Consider the following 22,189-nt stretch of genomic DNA (forward strand, 5'->3'; position numbering starts at 1 on the left):
TATGAAGCAGTCTTTTCTACAGCTAAATATCACTGATGGAGAACATAATTAGCAACCTCATTAGGGTGTGGGATTATAACTTGGCAAAGTAATACTTGAAGAACCAAGTATGATTAAACATACATGAAAACCTCTCCAGTCTTCACAAGGCATTTTTTGCCTAGTAACCATAAGCGAACTTTGCCATCAGAAGGAAAGAGTGGGGCAGATCCATGAAGTCACACCACAGGGAAAGCTGTTCACTTCCTGTATTTTATGCTAAAATGCACAGTTTCAGCTTTGCTCCCATCGTTTCACCTCAATGTGTTTGAGCCTACATTGTTGAAGTCAAAGGACCTTTCCCAAACCAAAATCAAGAGGTCCAGGAAAAAAGAGAAATGTTGTAATATCCCTTGGCTAATCAGAAAACCAAGTTGATTGTTCAGACAGTACCCTCTTCTTCAATATCACACTCCATGTGATAGCAAGGAAATGAATATAGCTTCAATATTCCCTGCAGCAGTCCCCAATGGTGCCACTCAAATTTATTTTTAATGAGGCCCCTACAGGGTCTGGTATTAGGAAATAGCCCTGGAACTGTTAGGATTTATGAAGTCGTAACACCTCTCTCCATTTTCTTCAAAAGCATAACTTTCCAGAGATCGCTATGCATGTAAGGAATGCATTCTAGGGGGGTCTGGAATGCTTCTCTGTGTGTTCTGGCAGGAACTCAGGGGCAGCAGATACTAGAGGCTGGGACAAAGGCACAGGCTATGTTACAGGTCATTGAGCAAATGCCCAATGTTTTACTGAAAACTACTCTTGACCTGTTGTCCCAATCAACATTATATCCCAAAAGTGCTCAGATACCAGATTCGGGATATTCTGCATTCCATGCAAATTAAGTAGGATGCTAGAGAAAGAAGAGGAGGAAGAGGGGCATGGTTAAGAATAACAGAAATTCCCAAATTTTGCCTACCTAATACTCATGATGCCTGCAAACACTGGATGATCTTCAAAAGGCAAATAAAATATACTGTCATACAGTTCTAAATTGTATTTAAACTTTTATCACCTCTAAGAAAACCTGATTTTTTTCCCACTATTGTCAAAAATTTGATTTTTGGATATTCTCTCAAAAACTTCTCTTTTCCAAATTGCTAAATTATTATTAATAAGATCACTGAATCAATATCACAAATATGTGTTCTTGGGGCTTTCAAATAAGATGCATTGTACCTAAGATATCAACATTCTGGATTATGATTTATTTTACAGTGTGTACAAATTTAGTTTGTTTTAAATGAACACCATGTCCATTAATTTTACATCAAAATGTAAAGCTTTTATTTCTGGGTAGTTTTTATTCTAGCCTCTCTTACAGTTTTGCAGACCAACAATAAAGACATAAAGGTACTAAGTTACTGGACTTAGAAGTAAATACCAAGTGTAATACATATTACATTGAACACAAAGCTATTTACTTCTCTAGTGATTTACTGTAGGATATTTGAGTTGGCAAAAAAGATTTAGAAATTAACTCTGAATTAAGCTGGAATTCAAGTTTAAGATAATTTAAGGGGATTTTTCCAGGTGGCTGAAAAAAAAATAAGGTTCAATATCTGAGATCTATTGAAACAAAGAAATGAAGAGTGTTTCCAACTAATTGCCATCAAGTAGAGAAGAGAGAGACATGTAGTGAGAAACAGAATAAAGTAAGTTATGAGGTAAGATTATTAAAAAAAAAAAGGGCAAGACAAAGAATAGGGGTGGGATAGAGGGAGGGCTTGGGAAAGGCCTTTGGACAAGGGGAATGACAAGTGAAGCTGACATTTGTTGAGAGCCCTCTAACTACTGCCCATGTAAGATGGACAAGGTGGTCCACTTGAATCTTGAAACAGTCCTCTGAGTATGATACAGCTGTACATAGAATGAAGGTGAGGATTACAGAATGTAAATGCTTAGATGTCTTCAGCTAAAGATCATGCAGCTAGGGAAGAACAGAACAGAATAGAACCCGAATGTGAATGGTTCCAAAGTTCATGTCCTTTTGACTAAAAACTTGCTTTCCTGAGAAGATTTACTAATCACTTTCTATACATTAACCCACTAACCCAATTTAATCCTCACCTAAAGCCCTGTGCAATAGGCATTGTTAACGCCCCTTTTACAAATGAAGACCTGACATGGGGCGCCTGGGTGGCGCAGTCGGTTAGGCGTCCAACTTCAGCTCAGGTCACGATCTCGCGGTCTGTGAGTTCAAGCCCCACGTCGGGCTCTGGGCTGATGGCTCAGAGCCTGGAGCTTGCTTCCGATTCTGTGTCTCCCTCTCTCTCTGCCCCTCCCCTGTTCATGCTCTGTCTCTCTCTGTCTCAAAAATAAATAAACGTTAAAAAAAAATTTAAAAAAAAAAAAAAAAAAAAACAAATGAAGACCTGACCAACACTCTATACTTTGGGTAAGGACCCGGATTCAAACACAGGTCTGTTTCTCTTTGACTTGAATATGAGCTTGAAAACTACTAGAACTGCAGGAGGTGGAGATGGAAGGAAGGGTAAAAAAAGAGCTCCCTTCTCATTTCCCCATACCAATGCCTGGAGGTCTCAGTATGTGCAAAGACAGAATTGAAGATCTACTTGATTTTCCATTTTCCCAAAGAATATTTACTACATCATATGACCCTTATCAAAGGGCAGACAGTATAAACTTTATAAGCTGACTGCTACCAGCATAACTTTTCCCTAGAGAACTCCACTCTCCAAAATTCCAGGCCACCATCCAAAATTCCAAATATCCTCTCAGAGAGGCAACTCTGAGGTAAACAGCTCCCATCCTCAGAGAGTAAGTGAGGAGCCTCTGGCCATGACTCAGGAGATGAGGCACTGCCTTGATTCATCTCTGTAAAGCCTGCTCATGGGGCTTCCCCAGGGCCATGAGTAGGAAGTGGGCCAGGAAGGAATCAACAACTGCCACCCACAGATGTACATGTAAGTGCTTTGAGCAGAGTGACCGAGGACACCTAGGGAAGGTTCTCAGAACACAGAGCCAGGCCTCTATATTGGAGCAAACCTCAGCGCTTCCAGGCACAAACTTTTCACTGCCCACTGCTGTTCCTTGGCAAAAAAGAACTCAGGAATGAGCTTTTAATGACATTCTTTCAAGCCAGAATGGGTGACAAAGGTTTTTTTCAGCTATATATGGAAACACGTCCCGGCTCTGCCAAGTACCTAAAGGAGACTCTCTAATTCTTCTCTGACGTATGAATCATGATCTAAACAGCAAATTCCAAGCTCAAAACAGCTTCCAAGGGAAGAAAAGGGAGATCACTTATCCAAATGTGTGCATACCTTCTGGAATAGAAGCAGTGGGAAACTGAATGCCACATTAATCCTCGAAGATTAAATCTGCCATGAGAGGAATAGCAAAAATCTCATGTTTGGCCTTTTTTTAAATGACTACACTTTCCTATAACTTTACAGACCTTTAAATGACCACCATCTTCACTCTTGAAACAAAGAGGTCAAGTGTTTTTCCACACTGAGATAAACTGTTAAGATAGTTATAAGTGATCTTTCATTCAACAAAGTGTAGCACATTTTACATAAATTTTCTCTTTAAACCTAATTGTTTGTCTAAATGTAATGGGGTATAGAAAGAAAGAAAAACACATGTTTCAGAAAAGAGTATCACCTCTTCTACACTGCAAACATAGAGGTTTTTTTTAAAAGAATTATGATATTTAATGTCAGTAGATGAAGACTGATCAAGAAATGCTTGTTCCCTTTACTAATCAAGTTTAAGGTATTTAATTAACATTCATGTTTTAGCCGGCTTGGTAAGAAGATATGCTAGAAAGTATGGCTATTTCGAGCAGTTAAATGAGGAACTGGTAACCTTGAGCCCAAGGAAAAGAACATTTAAGAATAAATTTCTTCTGAGGTATGGAAGAGAAAGTGGACTTGTTACAAACAGCTCCAGAAGCAGAGACAGGATTACTAGATAGAGGTTGGGAGCAAGGCAGTTTTGGCATCAGTATAAGGAAGGACTTCTGAATTACTTTAGCTGTTCAAAGAAAGAATTGGTCATTCATTCTCCATTGCTCGAAATATTTAAGCAAAAGTTGATAAGTATCTGTCAGAGAGTCTTTAATATATTTAGCAATAAAGAATAAACTCCTATTGCAATTTTGGTCAGCTCTAATATTTCAAGTGTTCTTTCTTGTCTCCAAATGGATGTCTCTTGGGTTGCTCAAATTCTCAATCCAAAACTGAATCATCATTTTCTCTCCTAAGCGCATGCCTATTTTTGCTATCTCAGTAAATGGCACCATCATTCATCTATTGAACTAGCCCCAAACCTAAGCTACATCCTATGCACATCCCTCTTCCTCATCCCAAACATGTCATCACTCCCCAAGCTCTATCCATTCTCCCTCCCAAACATCTCTTACATCAATGATAGGTTAAAACAGAGAGTCAAACCATAAGAGACTCTTAAAAACTGAGAATAAACTGAGGGCTAATGGGAAGTGGGGGGGGGGGGTAGGTGGGTGATGGGCATTGAGGGCACCTGTTGGGAGGAGCACTGGGTGTGGTATGGAAACCAATTTGACAATACGTTTCGTATTAAAAAATAATAATAATAATAATAAAATAAATAAATAAAAATAAAACAGATGATCCTCTTGTACGAGAGCAGTGACTCTTGTCCTTAGTTGCTCATTAGACTCATTTAGAGAGCTTTTAAAAATGTAATATGATTTTATTTTTTGTGTAATATGATTTTATTTTTTTAATGTAATATGATTTTAATTTGCCCAGACTGTACCCCAGAGCAATTAAATCAAAGTCACTGTGGGATTGACCAGGCATTAGTATTTTTTAAAACCTCAGGTGATTCCAATATGCAGCCAGAACTAAGAACCACTGATAAAGAGGCAAGGAGGCCAGACAGGAAGGTATTAAAGTAATTGAACTATGAAATGATAGTCTAGGGAAGTTGCAATTGGGATGGCAATCTGAAAAAAATATTTTGAGGTAACTGAAAGAGACATTGGAGAATGGTGCCAACCTCTCATGGCAAAACTCCAGTTCTTTTTACCCCATGCAATGGCCAGCAATATAACCCACTAACCAATCATCTCACAGAGGGGACCAGGCAAAGATGTGTGAGTGGATTAGCTCAAATGTTGTACTAGCCCTTAAAATAACCCACAGTGAGCCAGATAAATTATCTACAGATGTACCAAAAAAAAAAAAAAGAAAGAAAAAGAAAGAAGAGAAAAGAAAAGAAGGAAAAGAAAAGAAATAGAGCATTTGTAAAAGGAGATTCAAAAATGCTTTCAGAGTCACCAAAGACACCTTAAAAATTAGATTCTGAAAATGTTTTAGGTACCTAGAAAGCAAGGAAATGTATCCATCAAAACCATTCTAATAGCTAATATTCACATATCCAATGTTTGCAAATAGAATTAACTATGGTTTTGAATGTTAACCAAATATTACTTTTGAGATTGACCTTTATTATTATGTGCCACAAAAGCAAAATTTTTTATTAACAAAATTTCTCCAAATTCTATAACTTGGAAAATTTATGGTACTATCATATGCATTTAATTCAAAAATAAAATCACTGTCAGACTAAATAGACCTTACCATTCCTAGAAACAGCCCTGATTTACCACAGCAATTTCCTCAAGAAGGGGGTGGGAGTAGACAGCCACTAAACTCCTACACTTGTCTGTCAGCCCGTGATGTTCTCGTCTCAGTGCAAGAAACCCAAGATTTGGCCACGAAATGAATTAAAATTAAATAATATAGGGACTCTACTCTGGCTCCCTGGACCTTCTCAGCATATTGCCAAGAATAAACCCAAAGAGAATGTACAACTATTCACAAAGCAAGATGTGGCTATCTTTTTCTAAACTTTCTAACACAAGAGAAATGAAATAAAACCATCTTAGAATGACTTTTTAAACACTACAAGAAGGATATAAATATATTGGTAAAACCATGAAGAAAAACGAGAATAAAAAACCCCAAATTCAGGCAGGTGAATACCTCTAGGGTGGAGAGAAAAAGGGAAGGGACTGGGGAGGAGCACACACAGAGCTTCAAAAGAAATGGTAATGTCCTCTTTCTTAAACTGACTTTGTGATAGTAACACAGATGTTCATTTTATTGTTATTCTTTACACCTTCTATATATCCAATGAATATTACTTTGTAATTACCTAATAATTAAGACCATTTTTTAAATTTTTAATGGAGTAGAAAGGAAGATGTGTAGATTTCTGCCCCAATTCTGCCATTGTGTGACCTTTAGCCAGACATTTCCGGGATTAGTAAAATACAGTCATGGGACTAGAGCAACAGTCACCAAACTATGGCTCACCACCTGCTTTGATAAATAAAGATTTATTGGAACATAACTAAGCCCATTTGTCTGCGTATTGTCTGTAGTTGCTTTTGCATTAATACAGTAGCTAACATTAAGTACTTGCAATAGCAACCGTACAGCCTGTAAATCCTAAAATATTTGCTATCTGGTCCTTTAAGGAAAGACCCCCAAACATGAATTCTCCTAACTAACATAGACTGATACTAAGAAAAAAATAGTTTCAAAACATGCTAACATCGGTTGGCCCACTAATTAACGAAAATTTCTTTGGAGTCCTTCTCATAAATGATTTGTTTAGATTAACTGCCCCACAGACTGTAAAATCTCATAAACCGTATCTACAGGTTTTTGACACAAATTTTGTACAAAATGCAGTTTCCTCTAGATCAATAGTAACACAACAGCAGCATCAGCAGTCTCCTTCCCTGGATGCTAAGGTCCGTCTCTAAAACTAAATCTCATAACTGAAATCCTGTTTGGGAAATCTCAGAACCTAAAACACCCACTCTTGCAAAGAGTCTTGGCTTACTTAGAATCAGAGAGGTTCAATCCCAGGAGTCAATCCCATGTTTCCCCATACGCTGGCCCAAGGAATATCTCATGGAGACTTTCAGTCTCTTAACACACACATGCATGCACATAGAAAAGCCTAGCATTTGTCATTTTTAAATGACAAAGGTAGTACGTCCATTCTGCTTTTCATTCCAGTAAGTTCATTTTTATATTTGTGCAAATAGTCCTTCAGCCTATAAAACTATCGGAGAACTGCCTCTGCCAGAGACAAAAAGGAGGGAAAGATTGTCTACCAAACCTTATTCCTCTATAAACTTAACTCCTTGTTTTCTTCCAAGCCCTCCTGTGATGCCAGTGATGCAACATTGCATTCACACATGAGACTGACATCTGTCAACCCCAAACTTGCCATGCTGTCTGATGTCCAAGAAACATTGATGTCACCACCCCATCCTTGGATGATCAAGTGGCATGAATGACCAGAAATCATTTTGAATGTCTAACTTCCAAGTATGCAAAACCCTTGAAGCTAATCAAAACTAATACATTGTTTGGAACTATCCATTTTAGGATCTGTAGATCCTTAAGAGTATGAGATCCAAAGTTCTCTTTCTTGGTTGTACCAGGATATCTAGATACCAGGCCTACAAAAACAAAGTGATCATAAAGAAAATGGGGCTACTTAGTAGACCACAGTAGTCTCTTGAGCCACAGACTGGAGGCTGTCCTTATTTAACACACAGTGCTTCTGTTGCAGTGTTTCAGTTGAAAGCAATAAATCTCCTTTGTTTTCCTCTAAAAAGAGATATTTATAAGGATTCATCTGATTTCTTTTATAGCTTGAATTATCACGTTCTCAGATCAAAGTTACTTGATGAGAAATGCTTAACTTAGAAAATTATTTTTGGTATATAGGTCTTAGGGGGATTTTGAATTTTGCCAAGAAAGAATACATGGAGTTGAAATCATAAAACCTGGACTCTAGTTTCCTATATAATCAGTCTCCTTGGACAAAGCCATAACCTCTCAAGACATGCCTCTGAAGTAAAGTTCTTGGAATAAGTGGATCCAAAGATAAATTCCATCCCCCTCCTCCTCAACAGATGACCTTGCCCCCTAATCTAAAGAGGTCGAAGCTAAGAAAGGATTTCCTCTACTCCTCTACCTCGAATTGCTCTTAAGATTCACCCAGTAGGTCTGTGTTTCTCTCTCTAAATTGGAAGTATCCTTCTTTCTTATCACAGGTAAATTTTCCACCCTAACTCAATTTCATCCCCTTCTGCCTCTTCTGGAATACTGCTATTGCTTTAACACAACCCATAATTTTCCACTTCCATGTCTCTGCTCATATGGATTGCCAATCCATTCATCGGAAAATCTTATTCAAGATCCAGCACAACACCACTGCCTGCCTTTTGCCTTTTCTAAATCTTAACTAGGAGGAATCCCTTTGTCTTATGCAACTCATAAACTTTTATTTTATTCATTTATTAGTATGAATGAATTGTATATTTGCCTTATCCTTTCTGTTAGATTATAAACTTATTTCTTACTCAACTTTGTATACCTTATAACATCTCACACATAATAAGTATTCAACCTGTACTGACTGAATAATGATGAGTAAAATAGATTTAAAGTCTCCTCATGTACACTTTATAGATTCTGATTAGTAAAAGCTTAATTACTACTGTCTGTAGTTCCTACCAGGAATGGCATACTCTTTAGAAACATGTACCTTCATTATTGGGTAAATTACCTTCCAGTCACAGATTCAACCTCCAAAGACATCACATCTGAATGTGTATGTACCTAATCCATTTTTCTGTTTCTCTAGTTTAGAGAATGTTTTTTCAAAATCCCAGCAGATAAAGTGGAGTAAAAGAGAGGCTGGCAATACAGAGCTTTAAAACAAAAAAAAGAATGTTTATAATCTTTGGAGAAAAATCATTGTAGATGTGAAAACTTTGAATGTAGTGACAGGATATCCACTTCAATCAACTTTCTCTTGCACCTTCAAACAGTCATTCTCCAGCCTTTAGGTTTTACTGGTTGTTGGAAATTAAATATTTCTCTTGTTTTGAAAAAAGTTATCTATGGCAACCCTTTTACTTTGTAAGCAACCAATAAATATGAGTTTGGTGAGACATAAAAACTTACCAATAAGAGCACAGAAGACTAAGAGGTAGTAATAAAAACTAAAATGAGACACCAATTGCTCAATTTATCTTGCCCAGATTCTTCAGAGATTTCGTATCAAAGCTAAGTCAGACAATGATCCCAAAGTCCAAGGACTGTTTGTTCTTGCACATACTCATGAGAGCCACAGCATCTTGTGCACTAAAATATTTCTGAATATTTGTACTCTTGGACAATGTATTCATATGAATAACACTAAATTGCCAAACCATTCATTTTTCTCATTTTTTTAAATTTCTCCAAATAAGATTTACTTCATTTCCTCCAGGGGTCCATTCCATTTCATGTTAATCAGTATTTGCCTTACTCTTCTTATGAAAGCAGTCTTGATCTTTAGCTACATTTCACTTAAACTTATAATTTAATCTGTCCTACTTACTACATTCTAAAACATTTCCTCTGCAAAGTCAGCAAACTCTTTTGCATTTATTTATTCACTTAGTGCATATGTATTGACCACTTACTATATGCCATTCACTACTCTAGGTGTAAGAAATATGGCAATGATCAAAACACAATTCTTGCTCTCAGTAAGCTTACATTTTAGTGGGGGATACAAATAACAGACATGTATATCAGGAAGTGTTTGGTGCCATAAAGAAAAATGAAGCAGGGTAAGAAATTAGAAAGGGCTAGTTTTGGCAGCATGATAAAGAGTAAAGTGGGAAGCAAACCTTACAAAAACCTAGAAGAACATTCCTGGTATAGGGGCTCCTGGAAGGTTAAGCATCTGCCTTTGGCTTGGGTCATGATCTCATAGTTCATGAGTTCAAGACTGTCTGTGCAAAGCCTGCTTCAGATCCTCTGCCTCCCCTTTCTCTCTGCCCCTCCCTTACTTGTGTTCTCTCTCTCTCTCTCTCTCTCAAAAGTAAATAAATTTTTAAAAAAAAAGAACATTTTTGGGAGTAAGTACTTAAGTGCCAAGAGCCTGAGGCAGAAGCTTGCTTGGTCTGTCAAGGAATAGCAATAATCAGGAAAATACAGCTCATCAGATTACACCAGCTAAAGATTTCACTTAATTAACGTTCATAAGCTTTCAACTATTTTTTATTTTATTTTTTTAATACGAAATTTATTGTCAAATTGGTTTCCATACAACACCAGTGCTCATCCCAAAAGGTGCCCTCCTCAATACCCATCACACACCCTCCCCTCCCTCCCACCCTCCATCAACCCTCAGTTTGTTCTGTTTTTAAGTCGACTATTTTTTAAATGACTTTCCCAGTAGAAATGGTCATATGACATGAAAAATAATCTAAACTACACTATGCTCAAAAATTAGTTATTGCTTAGTACTATCAGGCATTCAAGTAGTTCCAGATGGACAAAACCAGATCCTGGATTTAGACCATCTTAGATGTGACTTATGACTTTGTGAGATAATAATTCAGTTCCTCCAAAGTCCTGTTCTTATTCTTGTCAAAGTAAATAAAATGACGACCTAAATGTATATAAATTACTAGATAAATTTCTAAGAATTCTTCATCATACTTATCACTACTAACTTTATACTTATTTATGTATTGTCTTTTTCCTCCAGAATGTAAGCTCCATGAAAGCAGAGGATCTGTTTTGTTCAATATGCTATCCCTGGTGCCTAGAAAAAGTACCTGGGTTGTTTATTAGGCACTCAATAAATATTTGTTGAAATAATAAATAATTCTTAAAGGAATCAAATGAAGGCTAAAATTACTAATGTGATAACCAGGACACATAAATCACATTTAAAATAAGAAGCATGTCAGGGAGCTAGAGATCTACCAGTATGAATCCCATGGTGCAACACAGTGGATAGAGTTCATGAGAAGAACCAGGGAAGCCATGATAGCAAAGTATAGTGGGAAGGACATCCAAGTTAGGTGATGTAGGTCCTACCATAGACTTCTCACTCATCAGGTTCTGGCTTGAATGCTTCAGTAGTTAGCACTCTATTAACTACACTAGAAAAGACAAAACAAAATTTATAATGAGTTCAATTTTGAACAGATTAAGTCTGTGATGGCTACAGAACATCAAGTATAAGGAAAAATATGTTGGTCTCATAACATGTAATTAGTACTAGAAGCTATGGGAGGGGGGGGTGAGATGTGCTTTCTTCAAAAGCAAGTGAATTTAAATTTTTCAAAATTCAAATTGTTATATGAAATCTCTCAATTTTTGTAAGTTAACAACTCATTAAAAATGCTTTTGAAATTCTGTTCAGGCCAAGAAAGCACAAAAGCATACTGGATTTGTGAGTAGGACATCAGTTCATAATCTCTGAGAAGAGAAAGAGAGAAGAAAATAAATTGGGAACAGAAAACAAGGGAATAATTTAAAGAGCAGTTGAAGAAATTAGGTACAGGGTCAAAGAGAAGAGTCAGAAAATTAGGAAGAGACTCAAAAGAAAACAGGGTATCAACGCATTCAAGGGAAGAGAGAATTTTTTAAAGGGAATAATTAACAGTTTTTAATATTAGAAGACATCAAATAAAAACAAGACCAAAGAATCCTGTAGATTTGGCAAAAAAAAAAGTTCACTGGAGATGTTTATTGATGCAATTTTACCAAAATAGTAGAAGCCAAATCTTGATTTCAGTGGAGACTCTGTTTTGCTCAACATTATTCTCAGTGCCTAGAAAACAGTACCTGTGCTATGCACTATACACTCAATAAATACTGAAGGGCAAATAGGAAAGTGACCAAAAGGAGACAGAAACATGCTGTGTTATTTTGGTAAAAGAGAGGATATGTTGGTGTGGGGATGACTATAATAAAACTTGTAATATTTTTGTGAGTCCACAAGGGATGACAGGCACTGTGCTAAACAGTATGTACAATTTCATGAAGTAGGTACTATTGTTATCCTTCTGTTACAGTTGAGGAAACCGAGGCTGAGAGGGGTAAATGTGACCAAATTATAAGTTCCAGAGCTCAGATTTAAGCCCAGGATGTTTGAATATAGAGCAAGGAAACACACACACACACACACACACACACACACACATACACACACACACACACCTTATTTTAATAAATTATAGATATATGGGAAGTGTTCTACAAGAACATGAAGCAGGATGAGAGCACAATGTTAGGGACAAACAGGTACTTCTCAGATGGAAGAAGGGAAAACATGAGGGTTCTCGGAGTGATGCCAAGACCAGCCTCGCTGTGCATTTTATAAATGGACTAGAAGAGACTGAGTAATCTGATGTTTCAAATTTTGCAAATGACACAGTAAGCATCTCTGGGGTGTGAAATGCCAACCTGACAAAAATAAAACAAAGTATACTTAGAGAGTGACGAACTATAAGTTCACAGGGCCCAAGAATGGGATCTGGCAACTCCAAGCAGCAGGTAGACATCTCTCCAATTTCTATTTCAGTATTGCTTCCTGGTTTCAGTGTGTCTACAGTTCTCTGACCTATTGAGGCCCTTGAGCCTGGTAACCTAGCCCATGGCAAAGTGAAGGCTAAAGGTCCCACAGACCCACAAGCCAGCCAAGAACAGAAATTCTACTTATCAAAGGCTTGGGATTCAGAGTAGGATATCAATCCCTGTGGGGTAGAAAGAACCCAGCAAGGCCTATTTCCAAGGGAGCAAATGCCAGAACACTGCCGCTAAACTGTACCTCCTCACAGTGGATAGAAGCTTTTTCAGCTAAAGCGCCTGACTGCTCTGCAGAGAGGGTAAACCTGTTGAACTCATTGCTAGAACATAAGGCACAAACCAAAAATATAAACATGTGTAAGAGGTTCTTAAGTGAATCTAAACGAGTTTTAAGGCAAACTAGGGCCACTTCCAAGATGACAAAGATCAGCTTCAACTCCCATGACATGTTTTGGAAGGCAACATTGTATATGCAGCACCAGAACTGAAGGAACTAAAGATCTGAAATGTATGGAACTTCTCATAGAAAATATTCAGTAGCTAGCAAACCTCAGAGTAACAAATTTGCCTCTTACTACTTTTTAACTCATAATACACATTCACCTGACATCCAGAAACCAATAATCCTCAAGTTTTAGGTCTTTCAACAAGTAATCACAGTATTAAAAAAAAAAAGTGTTTCAGAAACAAATATATATCTCAATTGAGTTTAAGCCAAAATTAATGATATTTTTGTTTCTTTTTATCTCATTCAACCCATATGCAAAAAAAGAAAAATATAGGAGGTATTTTTATTATCTCCATATTACAGATTAGAAAACTGAGGCTTCAAGAAGTTGTGTGACTGAGGCAAGACCACATGGCTGTTAGTTGGTGGAGCAGGTACTCAAACTCTGGGCAATTAGACACCAGAAACCACAATCTGAACTACAAACTCACAACAGCACCGCCATTCTTCTCTACAAAAATAAAACTTCATTATAATGTATGTCCTTACATGTTCATCTGCAAATCCATACATGTCAAATCAAATCCTCTAATCCAACACAGCTACATACTGCACATAAGACAGTTAGCCAAAAACAAGAGCATCATAATCCTGTTTCCAAAAGTGTTATGAAAATGATCAAGTATTCATCATAGTTTGATCAGAAAGTATTAAAAGCAATATACAGTTTCCAAATAAAAATGGCATAACTGTATTAAATCCCAAACCTTAAATTTAGGGATTTTTATCTTCTTTCCAGCTGCTCTCAAATACAGGGGGGTGGTTTCAAGACAGAAGAGCACTCATGGGGAGTCATCAGAGGTCATGTAGAACCATCCTCAGAGATAATATTTCCATGTAAAACAAGATCAACTACTCAGCGGAGACAAAAATTTCCATCTGGAAAAAAAGTCACCAATGAAAGGAAAAAAATTCAAAGCTGTTTTAACATTTTAACTAAATTACATCTATACAACAACCACTAAACATTAAGCAGCAAAAGTGGTGGTTTGCAGAAAATAAGCTTGGACATAGATGTGTGAAAAACATGTGGACGTGAAATTTAATAAGCTTGATGCTAAGTATCATTCTCATGGGGTTTTTTTATTTTATTTTTTATTTTTTTAAAATTTACATCCAAAGTAGTTAGCATATAGTGAAACGATTTCAGGAGTATATTCCTTAATGCCCTTACCCATTTAGCCCATCCCCTCCTCCCACAACCCCTCCAGTAACCCTCAGTTTGTTCTCCGTATTTATGAGTCTCTTCTGTTTTGTCCCCCTCCCGGTTTTTATATTATTTTTGCTTCCCTCCCTTACGTTCATCTGTTTTGTCTCTTAAAGTCCTCATATGAGCAAAGCCATATGATTTTTGTCTTTCTCTGACTAATTTCACTTAGCATAATATCCTCCAGTTCCATCCACGTAGTTGCAAATAGCAAGATTTCATTCTTTTTGATTGTCGAATAATACTCCGTTGTGTGTGTGTGTGTGTGTGTGTGTGTGTGTGTGTGTGTGTGTGTATCACATCTTCTTTATCCATTCATCCATCGATGGCCATTTGGGCTCTTTCCTTTCCATACTTTGGCTATTGTTGATAGTGCTCCTATAAACGTTGGGGTGCATGTGTCCCTGCGAAACAGCACACCTGTATGCCTTGGATAAATACCTAGTAGTGCAATTGCTGGGTCATAGGGTAGTTCTATTTTACTTTTTGGAGGAACCTCCATACTGTTTTCCAGAGTGGCTGCACCAGCTTGCATTGCCAAGTATCATTCTCATGTTTTACATTTCTACCATATAAAAAAGCCATTTTAAACTGTTTAATATTGGAAATAGTCTTTATCTATCAGAGTCACAGACTGAAATATTCATGGATAAAATTATATGATTTGTGTCAAAATAATATGGATCGAAAAAAGGGGAGGAGGGGAAGGAGGAATAGATGAAACAAGATATGGCATGAATTGGCTGTAAATTGTTGAAAATGGGGAGTAGGTACATGAGTGTTCTCTACATGGTTCGCTTTATGCTTTATTTATGCTATTCTACTAATTTTTGCATATATCCTACATGTCCCATAATAAAGGGGTTTTTTAATCTGATTAACAGTTTTAAAGTGTATATTACACTTGGGTTCATTTTAGTGTATATTTGAACACCACATAAAATAATCTCTGTCAACAATTTAAAACTCAGATTGTGAGAATACAAATGCCTCCACTAAACAGTGTACGGTTTATAATCTGCCTCATTTCATTCAGTGAAAGCCTGAGACAACTAGGTCAAAGTCATAGGTTCCATTTTTTTTGAGACCTATTTTGATTTGTTCTGTTCCTCAAATTTATCATTCTAATCTCAGCTAGCCATTTCAAAAATTCATTTTGGCCTGTAAAACAAAGGAGGATATATAATCCTTGAATAGGGACAGCGATTACTGAAAAAAAAATACTTTGTTATTTGTGGCAGTGTCACCAAAAAATGACCAAGTCAATAGGAATTGCAGGATATGGTCCCAACTAGCTTTAAGCTGCCACACCTTAGGACTCACTGGTGTGTTTCATTTTCCCTCATGCCTTCTTACTCACTGCTTATATTTCACATGTCATTCTCATGGTTGTTCTATGACACTAAATTACAAAGTCTCACACTTTGATTCTACCAAATACAAACAACCTTTGTATGGTGTGATCCAACTTATTACTGAAGTGCTTACTGGTTGTTTACCAAAGTTGGGTAAAAAAAATGTTTTCAAACTACACTGTTCAAATATAATGCAGTTTTTTGAAATGCTCATCAGAACTAACAAACCAAAGGGATGGCAGAATTTAATTACATTTTATAACCTGTTTCATAAATACCATAAAACCACTGTGTCAGAAAGTAGACTTCACTAAGAAATAGATGAATTTCCTTTTTTTTTTAATTTTAGAGAGAAAGAAAGAGTGGGGGGGCAGAGGGAGAGAGAGAGAGAGAGACAGAGAAAGAGAGAATCTTAAGCAGGCTCCACACATCGCAGAGCCCAACATGGGGCTACAACCCATGATCCTGGGATCATGACCTGCGCTGAAATCAAGAGTCAGATGTTCAACCAACTGAGGCACCCTAATGCCCCAAGAATTAGATGAATTTCTGTATATGAAAATTTGGTGACACATGTATGAGAAATATACAACAAAAAGAAAAATTAAAATGATCTTTGATTTACCTATATTCTCTCTTCAGATTCAGACGTCCAAATTAGCGGTTTCCTTTCAAAAGCATCTTAGAATGGCACTTTTTGCTTTCTCTGACTCAAGATAGCTTATAAAGGAAGGGCAGGATGAAGAGAAAGAAGAGTAGGGAAAGAGGGCATGGATTCCATTTTGAGGGCACTTTTATCCTGGCTACAGAATATCTTTTCTTCAACGTGATAACTCTGTGATATTTAATTGGGTACTTGCCGTTCTTTCATTAGATATGATGGCTGCATATTGAATCAGAAGGGAAGTCCACTGGGCCAAAATTTTTTAATTACTTCCCCTTTCTGTAAAAAATAAACACTAAACCTTTTTATCAAGGGAAATAGATAAACTGCTTCCAAGTTTAACAAGGCAGGGTATTATAGGGGACCCAAGGAACTAGAAAGACAAAGGGGACCTAAAACACAACAAACACCTTCTCTAACCCAGCCCCACAGTGCTGCCAATCATATTGGTCACATCATGAATCCCCATAGCTCTGAGTGAGCAGTGTTACCCTCACTGAGGGGACTGGTTCCAGAGGTGATCCAGGACTATAACACTAGTCCGTCTGACTCCAAATCTTCTCTTTCTACTCCACTAAACTGGAAAAAGTAATAAGTGCTATCTATCACTTTGCTGCAACTTAAGGTATCTTCTTGAACAGGCTTACACTTCGTCTAAGCAAGCAACCTAATGCAAGTCCTACAGATCCTATATAACCATTCTTAGAGATGAGAAACACATGTTGATTCCTCTTCTTTATTAATTTACAAGCATGCAGAAAATGAATGTTGACAAAGGATGATAAAGTAGATGTGTAACTCACAAATAATTCACGAAATAGATATGCTAGCAAAGAACTGCTAAGCAGAAACAAACAACCCAACCTCCCACCAACACCCGCACTCAAAGTAATTACACCAAAAAAGATGAAACGGGTGTTATTTAAATTTGACTTTCTCAGGAGATGATCAGGAAAAAGCTGCCTAGCACTCAGAAACAAACATCACAAAATTCATGCAGTCACAGGAATGTATAGGGATGTTCACTCAATGTTCTTTGTTCCAAATGGAATTACAGTAAGACTGTGACAGACACTGTAGGCTGACTCATTCAAAACCCATTGCAGACTACCTTTTCCCTTTGTCTATCTCTACTCTTAAGGTTGACAAGGCTAAACATTGATTTTTCCTGCCTCTTTGTAAGGTGGAAGAGGGTATAGGGGACTCAGGGACATGGGCCAACTCTCTAGCCAACTTAAACAGAAGTTTTTTAAGTAGAATTTCTGGGCAACTTATTTTTCCTGAAAAGAGGAATAGATGAAACTAGCATCCACCCCCCCAACACACACACCCACTGCACATACTCCATCCGCTTTCTACCCAAAGCTAGAACAGCCATCTTGCAACCATGTGCTAAGCATGAGAACAAAAGTCAATAAATACAGGAACAGCAGAGCAAAAAGTCAGAAAGAGTCTGAATCATTGAAGAGCAGAACCAGCACCAGTAACTGCCTACCTCCAGGATTCTTGTTATATGAAAACATTGAACCCTTATTTGTTCAAGCCACTTTAAGTCAAGCTTTTTGTTCCTGCAAGTTGAACATGTGTTTAACACATACAATGTCAGTAGTAAGTAGCTACTTTAATCCCAGCTAACCTACAGCATTTAAGCATCTAACTTTGAGTTTGTGTTTTGCATGCTGAGATGGATAATACATGGAACTCTAAACCAGGCATTGACAATGGCTTAGTTTTGACCTTGGGCAAATCATTTCACCTCTCTGAGCCGTCTTCTCACATTTGTAAAATGGGTACTATGAGGCCTGCCCTGCCCATCACACATGATTGTTATGGGAATCAAATGAAGGACTTGACTCTGAATAAACTCTAAAGTGCTACATGAATGTAAAAGTTGTGTGATTCTTGTGTAAATTTAGTTGCCACCTCCCCTACCCACAAATCCTACAGCAAATATACTGTGGCACTGACTTTACTGAACAACAGTAAACAAGATACTACTTACTAAATTTTTTAATTGCTCTTCCCTAGAAGATGTTTATGCTACCTCTCTAGCCAACACAGAATCCACACACCAGAAGGCGTTCAAATCCAATGACAGGATAAGCGTAGTCAAGGCAAACAAAAGACGTACTCTAAAGTTACAGATATTCTAAATCTTACTCTTTAATTCATCTGTTGGTTGAATTTGATTAAGGAAACTAAATAAGCAGTGCCTGGGTGGCTCAGGTGATTGAGCATCCAACTGTGGATTTCGGCTAAGGTCATGATCTTAACAGTTAGTGAGTTCAAGACTTGCATCAGGCTCCACAATGCAGAGCCAGCTTGGGATTCTCTCTCTCTCTTCTCTGCCCCTCTCCTCCTTGCTCTCTCTCTCTCAAAATAAATAAATAAACTTTTTAAAAAGAGGCGGGGGGGGGGGGGGGGCTCTGGGGGGCTCAGTCCGTTAAGCATCAACTTCAGTTTAGGCCATGATTTCATGGTTTGTGAGTCCAAGCCCCACATCAGGCTCTGTACTGACACCTGAGAGCCTGAAGCCTGCTTTGGATTCTGTGTCTCCCTCTCTCTCTCTGCCCCTCCCTTGTTTGCACTCTGTCTCTCTATCTCTCTCAAAAACAAACATTTAAAAAATTTAAAAAAAAAGCAACAAAGGCTTTGTGAATCAATACAATTAACCAACTTCAAACCACTGGCTCTGTGAAAACCCAGTAGTATTTTCCAGTTATTTGACAAGCTTAAGATTTATCTCAAAAATTGACTGAGTTAAATACATATATTGATTGGCTCTACAAAGCTTTCACATAGTAAATCATGAGTAAACAGGAAGTTATTTGCATTGATAAAGAGGTTCAACTGAAATATAACTGTTGGAGCTATTACCATGACAGATTGCAAAGTGAATGTATTGAAGCCCTAAGATCAGACGGTTACACTCACATGCAAAGACTAAAATGGAAATCCTCACTTGATTAAAAACCCTCTATGAACACATCTTCTATGCTAATATAGTCCACAGATCATAGCCATCAACATCACCTGGGAGCTTGTTAGAAAAGCAGAATCTCAGGGCCCCTGGGTGGCTCAGTAGGTTAAGCATCTGACTCTTGGTTTCGGTTCAGGTCATGATCTCATGGTTCATGGGTTCGAGCCCCACATCCAGCTCTGCACTGACAGTGGGAGACTGCTTGGGGTTCTCTGTCTCCCTCTCTTTCTGCACCACCCCCCCAACCACTTGCATTGTCTCTCTCTGTCTCAAAATAAATAAATAAACTTAAAAAAAAGAAGAAAAAGAAAGAAAGAAAGAAAGAGAGAAAGAAAGAAAGAAAGAAAGAAAGAAAGAAAGAAAGAAAGAAAGAAAGAAAGAAAGAAAGAAAGAAAGAAAACTAGAATCTCGGTGCACTTCCCCCACCTGACCTACTGATCAAGAACCCACATTTTAACAAGTTTCCAAGTGATTCAGAGGCACATTAAAGTTTGAGAAACACAGATCCTTGTCCAGCCAGCATTTGGATCTGATTTATTATTGACAAAAAAAAAAAAAAAAAAAAACACAGCAGACCAAGAAGTATTCATTACCTCTACACAAGGAGCTGGGAAAACACTTCCATAATATTCTGTCAGATTAGTTTACCTGAAACACAGTTCTAGTAATGACACTCAAAACCTTCAATGATTTCCCATCACCTACCAAAGAGTCTAAAGCCCTTAGTTCTATAGCCAAGGTCCTCTGTCATCTGACAGCAACCCCCTTTCCAATTTGGTATTCCACCTCAGCCTCTTCACATGCTCTGTGACTATTTCTCAATGTGTAAAGAGACCACTTGCAACAGAACCACCTGGAGCTGCACCCTTGACCTTATGGATCACATTCTCTATAAGATAAAACTGGGAAGAAGCAATCTTAACCAGTTTTCCATGGTAATTCTTAGGAAACATCTGCCCATCCTGTCAGCCTAGGTCTCTCATGCTTGGTCAAGTTTCTCCTAATACATTCAAGCAGAAAGGATCACTCCATGGCACAAAAACAGACACTCAGATCAATGGAACAGAATAAAGATAAAATGGACCCACAAACATATGGCCAACTAATCTTTGACAAAGCAGGAAAGAATAGCCAATAGAATAAAGACAGTCTCTTTAGCAAGTGGTGCTGGGAAAACCAGACAGCGACATGCAGAAAAATGAACCTGGACCACTTTCTTACACCATACACAAAAATAAACTCAAAATGGATGAAAGACCGGAAGCCATCAAAATCCTTGAGGAGAAAGCAGGCAAAACCTCTTTGACCTTGGCTACAGCAACTTCTTACTCAACACATCTCCAGAGGCAAGGGAAACCAAAGCAAAAATGAACTATTGGGATCTCATCAAAATAAAAGGTTTCTGCACAGTGAGGTAAACAATCAGCAAAACTAAAATGCAACCAATGGAATGGGAGAAGATACTTGCAAACGACATATCAGATAAAGGGTTAGTATCCAAAATCTATAGAGAACTTATCAAACTCAACACCCAAAAACAAATAATCCGGTGAAGAAATGGGCAAAAAACATGAATAGATACTTCTCCCAAGAAGGCATCCAGATGGCCAACTGACACATGAAAACATGCTCAACATCACTCATCATCCAGGAAATACAAATCAAAACCACAATGAGATACCACCTCACACCTGTCAGAATGGCTAACATTAACAACTTAGGCAACAACAGATGTTGGCGAGGATGAGAATGCGGAGAAAGAGGATCTCTTTTGTGCTGCTGGTAGGAATGCAAACTGGTGCAGCCACTCTGGAAAACAGTATGAGTTTCCTCAAAAAATTAAAAATAGAACTACCCTATGACCCCAGCAATTGCACTACTAGGTATTTATCCAAGGAATACAGGTATGCTGTTTCGAAGAGGCACATGCACCCCAATGTTTACAGCAGCACTATCAACAACAGCCAAAGTATGGAAAGAGCCCAAATGTCCATCAATGGATGAATGGATAAAGAAGAGGTGGTATATATATACAATGGAGTATTACTCAGCAATCAAAAAGAATGCTTGTCATTTGCACCTATGTGGATGGAACTAGAAGGTATTATGCTAAGCGAAATTGGTCAGTCAGAGAAAGACAAATGTCATATGACTTCACTCATATGAGAAATTTAAGATACAAAACAGATGAACATAAGGGAAGGGAAGCAAAAATATAAAAACAGGGATGGGGACAAAACATAAGAGACTCTTAGGGCTGCTGGAGGGTTTGTGGGAAGGGAGGATAGGCTAAATGGGTAAGGGCTTAAGGAATCTACTCCAGAAATCATTATTGCACCATGTGCTAACTAACTTGGATATAAATTATAGAAAATCAATTATAGGGAAAAAAAAGAAAGGGTCACTCCATCCTTAGTACTCACACCGGCCCCATAGGCAGGTCTGTTGTTATCCACCTTAAAAAGTATTGCAATTACATGTTTCCATGCATGCTTCCCCTTTGAGTCCTTGAATGGAGGAAATATGTACTATGTACCCCTGTATACCTAACATCCAGCACATTGTCTGGCAGAGTAAGTATTCACTATTTGCTGATTTACTGAAGCATTATTTAAACTAGGAAAAAAGAAGTTGAAACAACCTTAGGCTCCGTCATTTGGAAACTACCTAAATTAATTATAGTACGACCATGCAGTGGAATGCTATGTGTTCATTAAAAATGATGATACTGATTATTTATTGATTGGAAGGATACCTAGGATATATAAAGCTAAAAAGGCAAATTATAAACATTAATATTAAATGATCTGGAAGAATATATACCAAAATGTTAACGGTGGTTATCTCTGAGTAGTGGGATTATGAAAAACATTATTCTCTTCTTTATATCTATCATTTGAACTTTTTACAATTAGCATGTGTAACTTTTTTACATTTCTTAAAGCTATTATACATTTTAAGTGCTTAGGGAATGAATGTTGTTATAGTAAATGATAGCTTCACTTATTCAGCTT

General features: G+C 37.6%; 1 protein-coding gene across 3 annotated transcripts in view; it reads right to left on the minus strand.

Annotated features, from left to right (window-relative positions):
* Positions 1–22,189, minus strand: part of PLCL1 (phospholipase C like 1 (inactive)) — a 333,532-nt gene that overhangs the window by 227,990 nt on the left and 83,353 nt on the right. The window contains exon 1 of one of the 3 annotated variants that reach the window (XM_058710104.1): positions 13,677–13,846. The exons of the other annotated variants lie outside the window; for them this stretch is intronic. The gene's annotated coding sequence lies outside the window, so the exon portion shown is untranslated. Of the gene's footprint in view, positions 1–13,676; positions 13,847–22,189 lie in introns of those variants that run through there. 3 annotated transcript variants of the gene reach the window in all.

The sequence above is a fragment of the Neofelis nebulosa genome, chromosome 2 (genome assembly GCF_028018385.1).
Source record: "Neofelis nebulosa isolate mNeoNeb1 chromosome 2, mNeoNeb1.pri, whole genome shotgun sequence".
NCBI lineage: Eukaryota > Metazoa > Chordata > Mammalia > Carnivora > Felidae > Neofelis > Neofelis nebulosa.